This window comes from Polypterus senegalus, chromosome 1, assembly GCF_016835505.1.
Source record: "Polypterus senegalus isolate Bchr_013 chromosome 1, ASM1683550v1, whole genome shotgun sequence".
Classification (NCBI taxonomy): Eukaryota; Metazoa; Chordata; class Cladistia; order Polypteriformes; family Polypteridae; genus Polypterus; species Polypterus senegalus.
The window spans coordinates 328,185,533-328,203,728 of record NC_053154.1 but is presented as its reverse complement, the minus strand read 5'-3'; the positions used below and the strand labels follow the sequence as shown (position 1 = coordinate 328,203,728).

At 41.7% G+C, this 18,196-nt stretch overlaps 1 protein-coding gene across 1 annotated transcript in view; it reads left to right on the top strand.

Moving 5' to 3' along the window:
• The window catches only part of stox1 (storkhead box 1), a 97,790-nt gene that overhangs the window by 1,328 nt on the left and 78,266 nt on the right, over positions 1–18,196 (top strand). The window lies entirely within an intron of this gene.

The window sequence follows — 18,196 nt, the reverse complement described above, 5'->3', positions numbered from 1 at the left end:
ACGCTACTCTAAAGACCAGTGGCTTCAATTCCTGGTAAGGACATTGGAGATGTGGAGTTTTTATGGTCTCCCCGTGCGTACGTGGGTTTTCTCCGGGTACTCCTTTATTTCGTCCCACGTCCCACTTACCTGCATCTTAAATATAATGGCGACGTCAAACTAATCTGGCATTGATGTCTGTTTCCCGTGGCTATACTCGATTCTGCTAAAAACTAGCGGACAGGTGGCAAAATGTAGAGAGCAGTAAATTGGGCTGTAGTTTTCATCAGTGCCCCTCTGTGTGCAAGTGTTGAATGGGATGTTTTTTGTCTTGTTACCTTTGTGTTAATGTTTTATCTTTTTAAACCGGGTGTATGTTATTGCTTACGGTGCACCTTGCTTGAGGTCCAGGTGGCATGGTGCCATAGCAATGATGCTGCTGGGTATGACTAAATTGGATTAAAAGACATGAAAATGGATGGATGAAGACTAATAGGTACTCTTAAAAATACAAGTGGTTCTTCAGGACCACCTACATGAAGGTTCCAGAAAGAACCCTTTATTTATTTAGATCTGTTACAAGCCCCATAAATAAGCATGACTTGTTGATAACATTTTTTGTGAAATCCCAAGGGGTCCCAGATTTTACAGGGACTTGTTCTACATACAATAACACAGGCCATATTCACAATGTTTTGATTTGTTGGTATCCTGTAGCCTATTATAAAGATTTCTGCCACATATTAGGAACCTTCTAAAAGCCCAAACAACCCTTCCCATTGGCAAGCAATGGTCTTAGAGAGAACTACACAACCCAGTAAAGTGCCATTAAAGAGCCAGTGTTTAGTGTTGGACAACTTAATGTTGAGTAGCAACAGGGAAAAGGAAAACAGAAATTCCATTGTCGGAGTATTTGACATGGCTGTTAATGTTATCAGTATTCTGGTTCAAGGGTGCCTTCTGTATACAGACATACAGTACTATTAAGGTCGATTGGCTGCGTGAAATTGGCCTGATCTTGATGTGTGCATTCCTGTGACCAGACGCGGATTCCTGCCTGGTTTCTAGTGCTGTGAGTATAAACCCCTTCTTTAATGAGATCACAGCGGATGTGCAGGATACATACAATGAAGAGAAAATGGGCAGGAGTGTCTATTTATTTACAGTGCACTCTTAAAAATAATGGATATTTAATGGCATTGTATGGTTCTTTACTGGCTTGTGTGGTTCTTTGTAGAACCTTTGCTTGATCAAGCACAATGTCATTCTGGTAAAGGTTTTCTTTCTGCTGTGAAAAACTTTTTCATATGTTGGGTACAAATGCTTGAAATCTATAGTAGGCTACCTAGCAGGACACTAACTGACTAAGAAAACCTGGACTTGGCTTGTGTTAAAAATCAGGGACCCATTTGAATTTCACAAATCTGTTGCCATCTATTCAAGGTAATTTTCTGTATGGAGCCTGTTACGGATCTAAATAAACTAAACTAAATAAATCTAAAGAAGATTATTTCTGGAACTTTCACGTGGATTGGTGTTTTGGAAACCAAAAATGGCTCCACTATCTCTCTGAAGAACCACTCCGGCACCTTTATTTTTAAGAGAATGTGATGCATCAAAGAGTTTGGGTTCAATCTGCGATCAGGCTAAGCATATTTTTAAATGCTTTGACACCTGAGATGGTAGAGTATGCTGGCTGCTGTGCTGGAGCTGTTTGTGCTGCAGACTGAGAAATGGTTTCTTTAAGGAATTGTATCTTTTTTTTTTTTAACTGACCAAGCTCGTGTTTATTATAGGGCAGCAGGGATCTTTTCTCCACAGCACTGGGTCTGAATCCAAAGGTCAGTCATTGTTTTCATGGAGTTTGCTCCCATGTCCATCCTCCAGTTTTTGACAGTAATGCTACGTCCCAAGGACCTTTGCATTCGGTTGATGGTCGGTCAGTCATTATTCAACCTGCTATATCCTAACACAGGGTCACATGGGTCTGCTGGAGCCAATCCCAGCCAACACAGGGCGAAGGCAGGAACAAATCCCTGGGCAGGGCACATTCACACACACACCAGGGACAATTTAGGATCGCCAATGCACCTAACCTGCATGTCTTTGGACTGTGGGAGGAAGCCGGAGCTCGGCTGATGGTTTGCTCTCTAAATTGGTTCAGTGTTAGTGTGAGTGTGCTTGTGCTTTACAAAGGACGTGAACCTAATGCAGGGAGTAGACCGTGTTTCTCCTCATTCCAAAAGTCGGATTAAACAGGTGGTATGAATGGTGGCTGGATGTACATTTGTAAAACAGAAGACTGTAGTTTTTATTGCTATTTTTATAACACATTTAGAGAATGTATTCATTTTGTAACCTGCATATCCAGTATTTTTTTTTTCAATTCTTTAAAATCTTATATTCTAAAGCACACTCATAAAAATAAAGGTTCTTCAGAGTGGAGTCATAGGGAAGTGGTTCTCAAATTCAGTCCTTGGGGGTGCCCTCCCCCTATGGCTGCAAGTCTTCATCCCAGTCAGTGTCTGCTTGTAACTGGACTTGACTCAGCCAGCTGGTAGTTACCGGTTTATGTCTTTGTATCGACGTAGTAAATTCAAACTGGATGTGTGAAATATTCACAGAGTAAGAAGTTATGTGTGTTTTGATTAATAAAAATTAATTATTTTTGCTTTTTAATTGTTTTCGATGTTCTGTTTATTTAATTAGTATGTACTATTAAGCAGACAGCTGACTGCCCATTATCATTCCATGTTGTTTGCACTGACGTCCACTAAGCTCATCGTTGTCCTGGCTCAGCAGAAAACAGATCAATCATTTTTTTTTAAAAGAGGTGTGCGAAAAAGTCAAAACCAAATAATTAAGATATAAACAAAGCGACCAAAGGCCAGACGAGAGGCAAGAATCAAAGTCAGAAAATCAGGGAAGAACTCAAAACCAAGCAAGACACGAATATTGTGTATCTTTTTGTGTTTGAAGGATTTCTCTGCAGGGCAGGTAAAGCTTGATGCAAATGCTGGCCTTGTATCCCGTCGTGTCGATGGTCTCTGGGGTTGTGACCCTGAGTTCAGTCTCCCAGAAATGTGGGACGGGACCCTAACGATAGTTACGCAAAATGGCATCTAATATAGAAAATTCAAAAGACCTTCAAATTCAGCCCTGATCATGACTCTCATTAGTTATCAGCACATACAATTAAGAAAGCAAGAAAAGAAAATGGACATAAATGCAAATATTTCCTGTAAATGTAAATCTAAGACTATACTGCATTTTTCTGAAAGCAAAGTCATAAGAAAAAAGGGTAGATAATTAAGTAGAGCCATCGATTAAAGGTAAAATAACTCACTGATTGCTAGAGTGGTTGGGACTGCAGACACACTGGCACTATCAAACAACCCAAAACTTAACTTGAGTACCCCTGCCACCGGGGCACCGACCTGGTCTAGCAGTCTGACAACCCCAAATTTAAAAACACTCCAGTAGACCACCAAACCTGCAGCTGAACTTATTGGGGCGGATGAAGATATTTGATGTTTGTGTGTCGGGCCCACTGCTGAAGAAGCTGGAATTCATCTTAATCTGATTACAGAACTTCACTCCAATAAATCAGGGAAGAGAGTCGCTTTGAAAATTCACACAGAAATTCCTTTCTCCCCAGTGCCGTACATCTTTTTAATAAGGAATACCAGAGATAATAATAGTTAAAAAAAAAAAAAAATCCAGATTTATGGAGTTTCTCCTCATGTATCCTGTACCCATTTTAGGTAAAACGTACAATCAAACTGCTAGAAGCAGTTCTTAACAAAAAATCATTTTTTTTTTCAAATGGTGTAAACATTTTGTAGAATTTTTGTATAAGTTTTGAACCTTTCTTGTTGCTATTTGTTTGTTTCAGTTGTTTCTGTCTGTTATTGGATGCAACTGAGAAGGCAGATTTCATTTTGTTTTTTTGTATAAACATGACTAAAATAAAGACCTTGAACCCTAAACTAAATGATGGCTCCAGAAAGAACCTTTTATTCAGATCCCTACACTCTCCATAAATGGCCATGAAGAGAGGGAAACAAATTGGCTAAATCCCAGTGGGTTGCTAATTTTTAAAAGGACTCGTACCGCACATGAGTTAATGTGTCCTCAATCTGTTCATATTCTGCAAGGTGGCATACTAGACATTACACATTTCTGTTTGTTTACATATTAAGAACCTTTTCAAATCCCAAAGAACTCATTTTACCTGCAGACGACCGCAGCACTTATTTCTATAGCACATTTTCATACAGAGGATTGCGAATGGTGACATGTACGGATCGGTGTAGCTAGCAAGTGGGTTGGAGAGTGTCGCCTTACCCATAATGGATGGACAGTGTGATGGCAGAAGCAAACCTGGCTGGGATGGCTAATGATTCCAATCCCAGTCAGGAAAGTTGGGATGTAGTGAATGGACTGGCATAAATTATCCCTCAATACGGGATCTCCCAGTTTGCACACCCCTTGAAGGGCAACCCTGTTAGGGTCCCTAGGGTGCCACCAGAGGGCGCTGTCAAAAGAAGTTCTCCCTATTTTGGGATGTGTCCTGCTGCAGTGGTTTACAATTCAATTGGATTGCAGGTTTTTGTCACCTGGTTGTTTTGACCTGAGAGTCAGATAATCCTCCGCCAGCCCTAATCTTAACCAGGTGTGACCAGGTGTTCTCACTGAGGTATGATATAAACTGCTACTCTTCCTCAACAGAGTGAAGCTCTGCAGTTAGAAGTCTATTTTGTGGAGATCTGTCTGACACGGAAGTATTTCCCACAGACTATGTACATCCTTACACTGGACATACACCCAAGCTGTTGTATAAAAGGAGTCACCTCACATCCAGGACAGTCAGAGTCGGGAGGTGGAGGATGAAGCTCACCTGAAGGAGTGGAAGGAGAGTAGGGAAGAGAAAGAAGAAGCAATTGTGCTTGTGTGAGTGCTTAAAATAACCTGTGTAAAGGTATATGTTAAAATAAATTAGGAGACTGGGATATCTGGTAGTGCTGTTGTGTTTGGGGCTTTCAGTGGCACCCCCTATAAATCACAGGATGTTGCTAAAAGTGCATTACTAGATGAATAAATTGTGTCACAAAAGCCATGATGAGACAAAGCAAGGTTTGGGGCAGCCACCCATATAATTTGTTTTCCTGGCTGCAAAGTGTTCTTTTCAAATGATAGCACTGCTGTGCACAAAACCGAGTCCAATACAGAACTGAGGGCGTAGGGAAAAGGAGGAGGTTTTTAAAGGGGAAGACAGGAAATGAGATCATAAAGTCGGGCTCATTGAGGTCTTCAGCCATCGGTTCGAGCCCGGACGTGACATCACAGGGGCCGGAGCTGGCAAGGTCTCCTTCGATAGGCTCGGTCCCGGAAGTGACTTCAGGAGAGCCAGGCGGAATCCCCCGGGAATGGCCTCCAGGCTAGTGATGGGAAGTTCGGATCATTTTACCGACTCAGACCTTTGAGTCTCGTTCAGCAAAATGAACGAATCATTTTTTGAGTCATTTCGTTCAATTCTCTTTCCGGCTCAGACTGCATAGGTTAAGCTTATGGGGCTGTCATGTGATGAACGAACGACTCAAACTCGAAGACTCGAGAGATGAACCAATCGATTCTGTTTCCGGCTTAGATTGAGTTGGTTAAGCTTATGGGGCTGTCACGTGATGAACGAACGACTCGGAAAAACCCGAAGACTCGAAACAGGTGAATCAATTCCAATACAGAAACTATAGGAAGTTGCGCAAATGCGCATGCGCGACTGAACGAATCACTTCCACGAGACGACTCGTTCTTCCCGAGTCACGTTAAAGATTCGTTCAAAATCGACCCATCACTACTCCAGGCAAGGAAGAAAAAGAGTCAGTGCACTCTGCCACATCCTGGTATGTCACAGAACTGTCCTTACCTGAGCCCTTTAGCTGCCTCCCATGCGCACGTGTGTGACAATTGTATACCAAAGGCAAATAACGACCACTAGAAAAATATCTAAGTAATAGAATTCTAACCAGAACAAAATGGATTTTGGCAAACGGCATTTTAGAACCATTGTTAGCAGAAGCAGAAGCGCATTTGCGTTGGGCGTCCATAGCGGGTAGTCCGCATTAAGACTGTATTAATAGAGTTTGAGGACCAGAGGGTTGTTTGGGGGTCTCCCTAAGTGTCCAGAGTGTGCGCCCTTTAACCCTCATAAACAGCGCCCATAATGGATTGAGCGGCCCAGGCTGTCATCACCATTCCGAACTTTTTGTGCCACCACAAATGCCAATGTCGCCCATATCTAAATCTGCCACTGATTGCGGACGATTAAACAATGACTTCAAAAACTACTTGTGTCAACAGTGGAACGAAGGTATACCGTATATTAATTGAGATTAGGAAACTTTCTCAAAGCTACTTGGAGATCTGATATGCTGTAAATATGTGAAGAGGTGTGCCCCGCATTTTGTGTTTGTAAGTCGCGTTGAATAAAAAACGATACAGGAGAACGATAAAAAGTCATTTCAGTGTTTAGTGCAGTTATATGTTGTGCTTGTAAAGAGTTTTGGCCTGATGATGTTTGATGTTCACCTAAAAGACACGATGCAATTCAAGGTGTTAATTACTTGTAAATATCAAACCACCGGGGTGTTGACGCGGTGAACCGTTGGAGAAGTTTAAATCGGCGAGGCAGGCACCCGGCAGAAGACAGCTGCTTGGCTTCATCTGTCTGAAATCGGAGTTTTTAACGATCAGATTAGTCGCCCAGTTAAAAATAGACGGCGGCTAATTTGATTAAATGGGCTTTGGACATCTCCCAGCGATGGACTGGCGCCAGGTTGAGGGTCTTAAGCCTGCCGTGCGCCCAGTGGTGCGTGGATCGACTCAGGAGAGTCCGTGTAAAAGGATACGTTTCTAATGTGATTTTTTTTTGTTTTGTTTGCATGGTTTCGTGCATCTTTGCAAGAAGCGTGACGTTAAAATAGGTTTTGACTGATTAGCCTCCGCTTTTTTTTCCCCCTCACACGGACGCCTGTCTTGCACTGTTGTGAAATGCGCTTTTGTGTCGGCTTCTTCAACGCTATGCTACGTGCCAAATAACGCGCTAATTCCAACCAGTTTGTGTTCACTTTACCAAGTACTTGCACGACTTTTGTCCTCGAAGCGTTTTAATATTAATTTTCACCAGTACATCTTATTTATTATATACGATACCGACCTTCTGTATTTATTTCTTGACTGTAGTCTTTTTTTTGTGATGTCTGGGTCTGTCTTTAATTATCTTGCTTGCAGACGCAATCTCCCTCTTGGGACGATAGACGTAGAATTGAATTAAATTTGTTTTGACCCTCGATTGAAATCTGAAGGTGAAGTCACGCTCCGTGCATCTCAGTGAAGTGCGCGAATACAGTTTATGAGTTAAATAAAGAAGATCACTTGTATAAACAGAGACTCGCTCAAAAAACGATTTGTTAAATTAACTTAATTGAATTATAGACAGTGATTCCAGGCAAATAGTTTGAGTAGTTTTAAAATGAGAGATTCTTTTTAAGTTGATGCATTCATTTTGTGTTTAGAAAACATAACAGTTAAGGTAAATTAAATGTCTTTTGTATAGAATGTAAGTAACTGAACCACTTATTTCACTTAAATTACAGATGTTTATTAAACATTTTAGTCGAGGATACATCATTTTCTTATGGCAATCCAAATGAACTTATTTTACTACAGCACTCCTAAAAATGAAGGTTCTTTGATGGCACTTTATGGTTCTTTATTGGGTTGTATAATTTTTCGTAGAACTAGAGCTTGACCAAACTCAGTTTCTTTCTGGGCTGAGTTCTTTCCATGTGAAGTTGGTTCTTTGTGCTTTGAAACACTTCCTAATATGCTGGAAAAAAAATAACCTGAAATCGTTGATGTTTGATTGCAGGACGATCACAGGTGAAGAAAACCTGCTTGTGTTATTGTGTGCACAAATCTGTTACATCTATTCAGGGTTATAGAGCCTGGTACAGATTTAAATAAGTAGCGGTTCTTTCTGGAACCTTCATGGCGAAGGTTCCCTTTTTTTTTTTAAGAGTGTATGACTGAAAATTGTGATTTAATAAATGCACAGAACAAGCAAAGATTGTTTAAGCGCGTAGTGGTTCACTAATTACCGCAGAAAATAAGGCACTTTTATAAATAATGTGTTGTGACGTGCGTCGCTACTTCATGCACTGTATGGGGTTGGAGCCTAGGAGTAAAGCGCTATGTGGGGGCCCGGGGCCGCTCCCTAGAGAGGGCTGAGTGATGGGATCAGGGTGAGAAGGGAGCGAATGGTTAAGGAGCAGGAAGAGGCGGAAGGCTGCCTGTTTTTATTTTTGGAAGTGTCCACGTGACTCGGAGAACGGAGCGGCACACCAAATAAAAAGCCAGTCATTATTTTGAAGATTTCCCCCGGAGAAGCGGCTCCTTGGTATCTTTTTCGACAGGTCGTCTCAATATATATAAAAGTACTTTTTATTTGCACAGTACAAAGTACAATGTACAAAGCAAGTTTTTCTTATGCAGAGCTCACACCAATTACATTTTCACTACCAAATGAAGTCCTATTATAGCATGTGAAATTCCTTTACCCAGTATAATAACAACAACATTGCTCTTGAAAAACTTTCATAACTGAAATCATCTTCTTTCTAAAACATTGGACCAGAGTCCATTATACATTCATTAAACTTTTGTTACAAGTGCCAGATCACTTCCATACACCTTCCTCGGCTTCATATTTATTATTTATACAATGAGACTTCTTCCCCCGACACGTTTGCAAACCCCGCCTTATATCTTCACCTTCACCAAGGGACATCATCATCATTAATGTGATTACTCCAATCAATCATTCAGCCACATTAACAAGATCGTTACAAGATCAACTGGTACAATTTATTCTTTACCCGACTTTTGCATCTTGGTTAAATTCTCCGTAATGTGCGGCTGTATGCTCTCCCCCTACTCGTTTTCTAAGACCTCCGCTTCTCATTCTTGGTTGTAGGAAGCCACAACATTGTGTGCAAAGCGCCTAACCAGCCCGGGAATGGAGGCGTCATGAACCTCGGTTTGCGAGCATAATTCGTTCCGGAAACGTGCTGGCAATCCAAAGCATTCCTATATCAAAGCGAATTTCCCCATAAGAAATAATGGAAACTCAGATGATTCGTTCCACAACCCAAAACTATTCATATAAAAATTATTAAAAAAGCTGGTGTCGCTAAGTACTGAGACTCAGCTTCGTGTTTTGGGGTGCAAGACAGGGACTCACACATTACAACACACACACGTGATCATCATGCTATGGTAAACGGTACACGCTCGTGTGGATGTTGACTATATGAGTGAGGCACCCCAACTCAGATGGAGATTGGGAGACGATTACCCACAATCCCACAGCGAGAGAGCGAGAAGAACCATCGGCTCAGTTGTGATCACGTGGCGCTTGGCAGACAAAGCGTATACGTACTACTCGTATTGCAAGACACCGCTCGTTTATCAAGTCAAAATTTATTACATATTGTAGGTCGTAATGCAAACCATCTTACTCGCAATCCAAGGTTCCACTGGTGTGTGTATATATACATATATATATTCATAGCATCAGTAGTCTGAGTCTCCATCTGATAAATGAACCACACGCCATGGCGCACTGTTAAGGGACTTCGATTCCCGCCAGGGGGGCAGTGTAGTGTGTATGCCTGATGAGCCCAAATAAGGGCGAAACACGAGTCGCGTACTCTATGTATTATTTGGCAGAAAACCATGTTTTTATATATAATATATATATGTATGTATGTATGTATGTGTATATGTATGTATGTATGTGTATATATGTATGTATGTGTATGTGTATATATATATGTATGTATGTATGTATGTATGTATGTGTATATGTATGTATGTGTGTGTGTGTGTGTGTATATATATATATATATATATGTATATGTATGTATGTATGTATGTGTATATATATGTACAGGGTGGGCCATTTATATGGATACACCTTAATAAAACGGGAATGGTTGGTGATATTAACTTCCTGTTTGTGGCACATTAGTATATGTGGGGAAACTTTTCAAGATGGGTGGTGACCATGGTGGCCATTTGGAAGTCGGCCATTTTGGATCCAACTTTTGTTTTTTCAATAGGAAGAGGGTCATGTGACACATCAAACTTATTGGGAATTTCACAAGAAAAACAATGGTGTGCTTGGTTTTAACGTAACTTTATTCTTTCATGAGTTATTTACAAGTTTCTGACCACTTATAAAATGTGTTCAATGTGCTGCCCATTGTGTTGGATGGTCAATGCAACCCTCTTCTCCCTCTCGTAAACTGAGGGTCCTGTTCCATTTTTGTTTTGCCCATTGTGCAAATTCAGTGCGCCGATCTGGGTCATCCTCGTTGAGATGCTGCAGTAGCTGGAGTTTGTAAGGGTGCCATTTGTGAGTAGCTAATATCCGCCGAAGGGATGTTCGACTAATGCCACTCTCCAGTGACATGCAGCGAGTGCTACGCTGTGGGCTTTTGCTGAATGAAGCTAGGACAGCCACTGATGTTTCTTCATTAGTGACAGTTTTCATGCGTCCACATTTTGGCAAATCCAACACTGAACCAGTTTCACAAAACTTAGCAAGCAGTTTGCTAACTGTAGCATGGGAGATGGGTGGTCTCGTAGGGTGTCTTGCATTGAAATCTGCTGCAATGACCCAGTTACTGCGTTCACCAGACATCAACACAATTTCTATCCGCTCCTCATGTGTTAACCTCTGCGACATGTCAATGGCTGTAAACAAAGAGAAACTTGTAAATAACTCATGAAAGAATAAAGCTACGTTAAAACCAAGCACACCATTGTTTTTCTTGTGAAATTCCCAATAAGTTTGATGTGTCACATGACCCTCTTATTGAAAAAACAAAAGTTGGATTCAAAATGGCCAACTTCAAAATGGCCACCATGGTCAACACCCATCTTGAAAAGTTTCCCCCCTCACATATACTAATGTGCCACAAACAGGAAGTTAATATCACCAACCATTCCCATTTTATTAAGGTGTATCCATATAAATGGCCCACCCTGTGTATATATATTTATACATATATATGTATATATGTATGCATATATATATATATATATATATATATATATATATATATATATATATATATATATGTACGTATGTATGTATGTGTATATATATATGTCGTGAGTGCCACAGGAGGTGGACGGGTGTCTCAGACGGTGATTTCTTGCCCAGACAAGATGCCTCAATAAAAGAAACTTGAAGGACAGGCTCTCTGATCGAATGGGTGCAAGAATCCTTACCTGGCAGGGAGGCCAGTATGTTGGAAGGACCAGGGGAGATGACGGCATCTGGGTACTGGTTTTCTTTTTTGGATGTTTATATGTTGTACCCTGACACATCCTTGAGTAATCTAAATTTCCATTTTTCTATGGTCTTGGTTTCTAAAGTTTGGGTAAGATATGGCTGTGTGTGTGTTTGTGTGGGTGGATCTGACGAGATTTATCCCTTATATATGGGTGGTTGTCATTTTGTTTCTCTTTATGTAATAATGTGATTGTCATTGTATTTTTTAAGTAAGTTGTTTTAAGTAAATACAAATTTGATGACAATAATAACCAGCGATGGACCTCAATAGCATGTGTAGTTCCATCGCGTCTGTAATCACGCTCTAGTGCAGTGTGTTCTGCTTGTCCTTGCTGTGAGACTGAAATGGAAGGAGCCCACTTTGGAGAAGAAGCATCCTTGCAGTCAGAAGGACGGTTAGTCGCCAATGGCTCAACTAGTTATGATGTATATTCTAATATATTTTATATGTGCTACCCCAGAGAGGAGTCTTCTAATGAAACCAAATCCAGTCTTTTCCTATTCAGGGCTCTTTTATATTGTAACATTTGTATTTATGTTTTTCATGTAAGCTTAAGCATATTGTGTTTTTTTGCTCATGGGTTTCTTCTGTTTATCTTTTCTTGTCTAATTTGGAATGTTGTCTGTCTTGTACTGTATTCATCTATTGTTTGGTTTTAACATTTGACATTAGTTTGTATCCTGTGTTGTTAATGTGATGTTTGTCTTGGCTTTTATTCCTGTTGTATTCTTTTGCATATTTATGAAGTGCTTTCAGCATGTGAAAGGTGTTGTATAAATAAAGGTAATATTTTAAAGATTATACTTAATCATCTGACCCCTAAGCAGCCTCAACCTGAATTAACCTCAAAACCATTTAATTATCCCATCAGAGTCTTATCTTCTAGTGCACTTCAAGATGAAACGCTTGAAAGGGCTGACTTACAAATACACCAACACAATGGGAGGGCTGCTATGTTCCTTTTCACTTTCTGAAGGTGTTCTTTCTTTCTCACCTCTGTGCCATACTGTGAAAATTGACACATTGTTTTCAGTGCACTAAAATCTGATCGTAGTTGTTTGCTGTCCTGCTGTTTAATCTTACTCATTTACTTTCCATTAATTTCAACTGAGATTTTTCCGCCTGAAAGAATCTCCCATTTCTTCTGCTCACAGTCGGTCAAAAAATGTTGTCCTTTCAGGTGCAGTTACTTAAAAAAGACTCAAAAAAACCCAAGTTTTGTTACTGCTATAACTTAATGAATAAGACTCCATCGGATTAAGTCATCTGTAGCACCAGTAACCCCCTGGTATCAAACACTATGGGTGAAATAAAGGATTTAATGAACAGTTTTTATAGATGCACTTTATAGCTAAATGATTGTGGACACCTGACCATCATACCTTCACCTTCATGAGCTTGTTGGACATCATCTTCCAAAACCATGGGCACTAATGTCCCCTCTTTGCATCTACCCCAGCCTCCACTCTTCTACGAAGGCTTTCCACTAGATTTTGGAGTTTGTCTGTGGGAAGTTTGTGAGGTCAGAAGATCCGGCTCACAATTAGCATCCCAATTCATTCCAAAGGTGCTTTGCGCCGGCCATTTGAGTTCCTCCATGTTGTTACAGACCTGGCTTTGTGCACAGGGGTGCCATCATGCTGGAACACAACAGGGCCTTCTCCAAATTGTTGCCACAATGTTGGAAGCACACAACTGTCTTAAATGTCTGTAAGCTGTAGCATCAACATCACCCTTCACTAGAGCCAAGGGGCCGAGCCAAAACCCTGAAAAACTTCCCCAGATCATTAGCCATCTTCCACCAAACTTTACAGTGGGCACTATGCAGTCCAGAAGGTAGCATTCTCCTGGTGTCTGCCAAACACCGATTCATCCATCGCACTGCCAGATAGTGAATTGTGATTCATCACTGCAGAGAACATGTCTCCACTGCTCCAGAGTCCAATTCTTTATACCACTCAGCTGATGCTTGTCATTGCACATAGTGATTTTTGGCTTGTGTGCAGCTGCTCGCCTCAGGAGATCCATTTTGTGAAGATCCTGACACACAGGTCTTATGCTGATGTTGCTTCCAGAAGAAGTTTGTGACTCTGTTATGAGTGATGGATCACATGACATGCAATTTGTATGCTCTATATGCCCTGTTTTCTGAGTTTGCATGGTCTGTCACTTCATGGTTGAGCTGCACTGCACAATAACAGCACTTGCAGCTGACCAGGGCAGATCTAGCAGCTGTCCTCCTATGACAGTGCCACGTTCAAAGTCACTGAGCTCTCCAGTGTGACCCCTTCACCTGCCAATGTTGGGCAATGGAGATTGCATGGCTGTGTGCTTGATTTTGATGCACCAGCTAACAAAGAAACACCTGAACTCAAGAAATTTGGAGGGGTGTCCACATACTTCTGGCCACATAGTGTCCCCAATACTTTAAGATGGAGGTATTTTTTTTTTTTTTACATCCTTTCTTTTCCATCTTTTTTTTCCTTTTCACTTTCACAGTTAGCTGGCAGACTGCCATCCACATTTAAGCTGTTTACAGGGTTGAGACTTTGAGACAAGCGGGTGGCAGAATTCACAGCCATTTCCCTGCTTGCTCTTAATGGAGGGTGTGTTCAAGATTACAGGTTTCCTTTTGTTTGGCTGTGAAAGAATTGCCGTTCCTGTTATTGATTGATTTATTTATTTTTTACTTTCATGTGTGTGTATCATTTACAAAGCTGATCAGAAAAATATTGAATCTGTATGAATTGAAGCTTCTGTGTGGCACATTACACAGCTCTAAAATTGCACAACTTAAGTGTATGCGAGGGGCTGTAAGTGGGCTCTGTTATGGATTGGCCTCTCCACAGGGGATAACAATTAACACATTGTGAGCCTTATGCCATGAGGACTGGCTATGGGTCTCAGGGAACCACTGATGGAACCTGTGGGCTTGGAGAATTGACAATGAATTGAAGATGATTACTGCACTTTAGGGTTGGGCCATATACCGGTACTGAAAAAGTAGAGATGAGTCTAAATGCAGCCCACCATAGTTTATGATATAGGTCATGGAAGGCCCACAATGTCAGTCATGAAACACTCTCCTAGTTTGATAAACCTCCCACAATCCTAATCTTAACCAGAGTGTAACTGGGCATTCGATGGGCATTTTGTGACCGACACTGTGCATGTTATGTGATGCAGGGGGATTGTGTCTTTGTGGACCTAGCAAAAGCATATGACGGTGCCTCGAGAAGAGCTGTAGTATTGTATGAGGAAGTCGGGAGTGGCAGTGAAGTACATAAGAGTTGTACAGGATATGTACAAGGGAAATGTGACAATGGTGAGGTCTGTGGTAGGAGTGACTGATGTATTCAAGGTGGACGTGGGATTACATCAGGGATCGGCTCTGAGCCTTTCTTATTTGCAATGGTGATGGGCAGGTTGACAGACGAGATTAGACAGGAGTCCTGTGGACTATGATGTTTGCTGATGACATTGTGATCTGTAGCGATAGTAGGGAGCAGGTTGAGGAGACCCTGGAGAGGTGGAGATATGCTATAGAGAGGACAGGAATGAAGGTCAGTAGGAACAAGACTGAATATATGTGTGTAAATAAGAGGGAGGTCAGTGGAGTGGTGAGGACGCAGGGAGTAGAGTTGGTGAAGGTGGATGAGTTTAAATACTTGGGATCAACAGTACAGAGTAATGGGGATTGTGGAAAAAAGAGGTGAAAAAGAGTGCAGGTAGGGTGGAATGGGTGGAGAAGAGTGTCAGGAGTGATTTGTGACAGACGGGTATCGGCAAGAGTGAAAGGGAAGGTCTACAGGACAGTAGTGAGACCAGCTGTTATATGGGATGGAGTTAAAGATGTTAAGATTTGCACTGGTTGTGACGAGGATGGATAGGATTAGAAATGAGGACATTAGAGGGTCAGCTCAAGTTGGACTGTTGGGAGACAAAGTCAGAGAGGTGAGATTGTGTTGGTTTGGACATGTGCAGAGGAGAGATGCTGAGTATATTGGGAGAAGGGTGCTAATGATAGAGCTGCCTGGGAAAAGGAAAAGAGGAAGGCCTAAGAGAAGGTTTATGGATGTGGTGAGAGAGGACATGCAGGTGATGGGTGTAACAGAACAAGATGGAGAGGACAGAAAGATATGGAAGAAGATGATCTGCTCTGGTGACCCCTAACGAGATCAGCCAAAAAAAGAAGAAGAAGATGTGATGCAGGGGGGATTACGTGACTGACCTCATAGGTACAGTGTGCTACAATTACACTCTGCTGAAAGCATGAAGACAAACTTCATTTTTAAAATGGTATGGTACCAGCACTTCATTAATTTCTGTACTGGTAGTAACTGATAGTTTTCAATCACCTTACACTGTGTTGTTTCTCCGCACGATCAAACTCCAAGGGTGACCATCCTCTGTCTGATTTTAAATTTAAGTAATAAATCTAGCTTGAATCACCAAGATGCCCGGAATGCTCCTTGAACATCGATATATGTAAACAAGCTAAATAGTCCAAAGAGAAGACTCCTGTTATCGATTTATAAAGAGCATTGCAGTAGGGAGACATGTATCCATGCCAGGGAGGACACAAAATAAACAAACTTAATGGTAATATTCAAGCCCCTCATTCTCTGCCATTTAGAAACACGATCAGAACTTCAAGGGGGGACACCAGCCCCCTGCTCTTCATATGCATATATACAAGGGAGAATGAAAAAGAAAAGGCAACATGTCCTTTAAAAGTAGTTACTGTGAGCAGAGGAACAGAACCGTTCTGTCATGAATCCATGTAGTCTCCCTGCCGGTTGATGCACTTCTTGTGTTGCTCCACTGCCATCTTTAGTCTTTGGGGGAAGAAGCTATTCAAGTCCGCACCGCTTACTTAACCTCCTCATTGGTGATCGTGTTGAGCCTCTTTAAGTGGACCGAAGATGTGATAGTCGCATGGTGCCAGATCAGGGCTGTAAGGGGGATGTGGAAGATGTTAAAAATGGAACCATTGCATTGCCTTCACTGTTGCGGCTGCTGTATAATGACGTGCATAGTCATGGAGCAGGGAGAGTGTTTTTGACAGCATTCCCCTTCTTTTTCTGCAGGTTTCAGGTTGTACTGGTCACTGATTGTCTGTGTTCCTGAAAGTGCACCACACTAGGACCCTTTATTTCCCAAAAGAAAGGTCATCATGAATTTCTTGGCAGAGGGATTTGAATTTTTTCTTAACTGGAGAAGACGGAGGTTTCCTCTGCATGCTTTGTCTCTTGTTTTTCTGGCTCACAGCAATGGGCCCATGTTTCATTTCTACTGACAGTCTGCTCCAAAACACTCAGAATGTTTTACGAATTGGGTCGCAAACTCCATGTGCTGTTGCTTGTGCAGATCAGTAAGCTGTGTGGGTGCCATATTTTTTTACAGTACTCTGAGTCATCCAACATGCATGTGCAGATCCATTGCCAATATTTAGATGTGTAGCAACAGCTGACATCGTAGTCTGTTGGTCTTCTATGATGAAGGTATTTGCCCTGTTGACATGGGCGTGTGTGTATGTTATGTTGATGGTCTACCAGATCGAACTTCATTGGTTACACTTGTTCTTTCCACTTAAACCTTTCTAGCCATTATGGTCCAGGGGGACACTGCAGCTCCCCAAAGTCTCAACACAGGATCGGGCACAAGTTCGCCAGTCAATAAAAGGTTTTATTGGTGTGAAACTCTTTCATAATGAAGTGTTTCCCACACCACAACTATAATTCTCCGCAGCTCTCTGCAATACTTTGTTGCCTCTCCTCCAGCAAGCTTTGTCTTTCTCCTCCTGACTCTGACTCCCTGTGTTGAGGCGGGAAGCTCCTTTTATGTAAAACCCAGGAGTAGTTCCTTTATCATGAGACTGTGGCTCAGGAGTACTTCTGGTTGATGCTGAAACCCTACAAATTAGGGCACACCAATCGTTTCAGCGCTCCCAAGCAGCACCCATGGAACCCAACAGGGCTGGTCCATTATGATCTACACTTCCCAACATACCCTGTGGGATTCTGCAAAGTCACCCAATGACTCAGCTGCCCAGTGTGCTGGGGAAGACAATGCCCTAAAGAACCTGTCTTCCAATGGCCTTATGTTACACAGGCATCCTAGCCGGGTAAGGATCCAGCTGGGGTGCCAGTCTCTGCATGCCATCTCTTACGCCATTCATTAACTTTTCATTGAGCAATGCTGTACTGAGCCCAACATCCTTTAGTGAATTTCAGCAGACTTCACTCCCTCTTCCTAAAGAAATCTCACCATAGCACCTTGTTCAACAATGGTGAAATCCCACAATGGTGTATTCATGTTCATTTGACCATGGCTTCAGCTAGACTAACAGCAGAGCGCACTGAGCTGTGCATATTTGAGCTGCTCATATGCCATCACCAACATTTTGTATTCCGCCAACTTATATCTGTTGTGGTTACCGCATAATTTTAAAATTGCCTTTACTTTTTGATTTACCCTCATATGTGTTGGATAGTCCTCTTACGGAGGATTTACGGATGTAGGGATTGATGCATGCATGCATGCATGCGGGTTAGGGGGGACATAAAAAAAAGCAAATGGTAGTTTTCAAGCACCTCATTCTCTGGTATTTATAAGCACGATTGAAACTGCAAGGGGGACCAAATACAGGACTTACCATCCCTTTCTTTGGACGTTATACAGGGTGTCCATAAAGTCAGTGTGCAGTTTAACTCTTTCAGGGCTGATGTCGACTTTTGTCAAAAGAAGGAGGTGACGACGATAATCAACTGTAAACTGTGACAAAACCAACC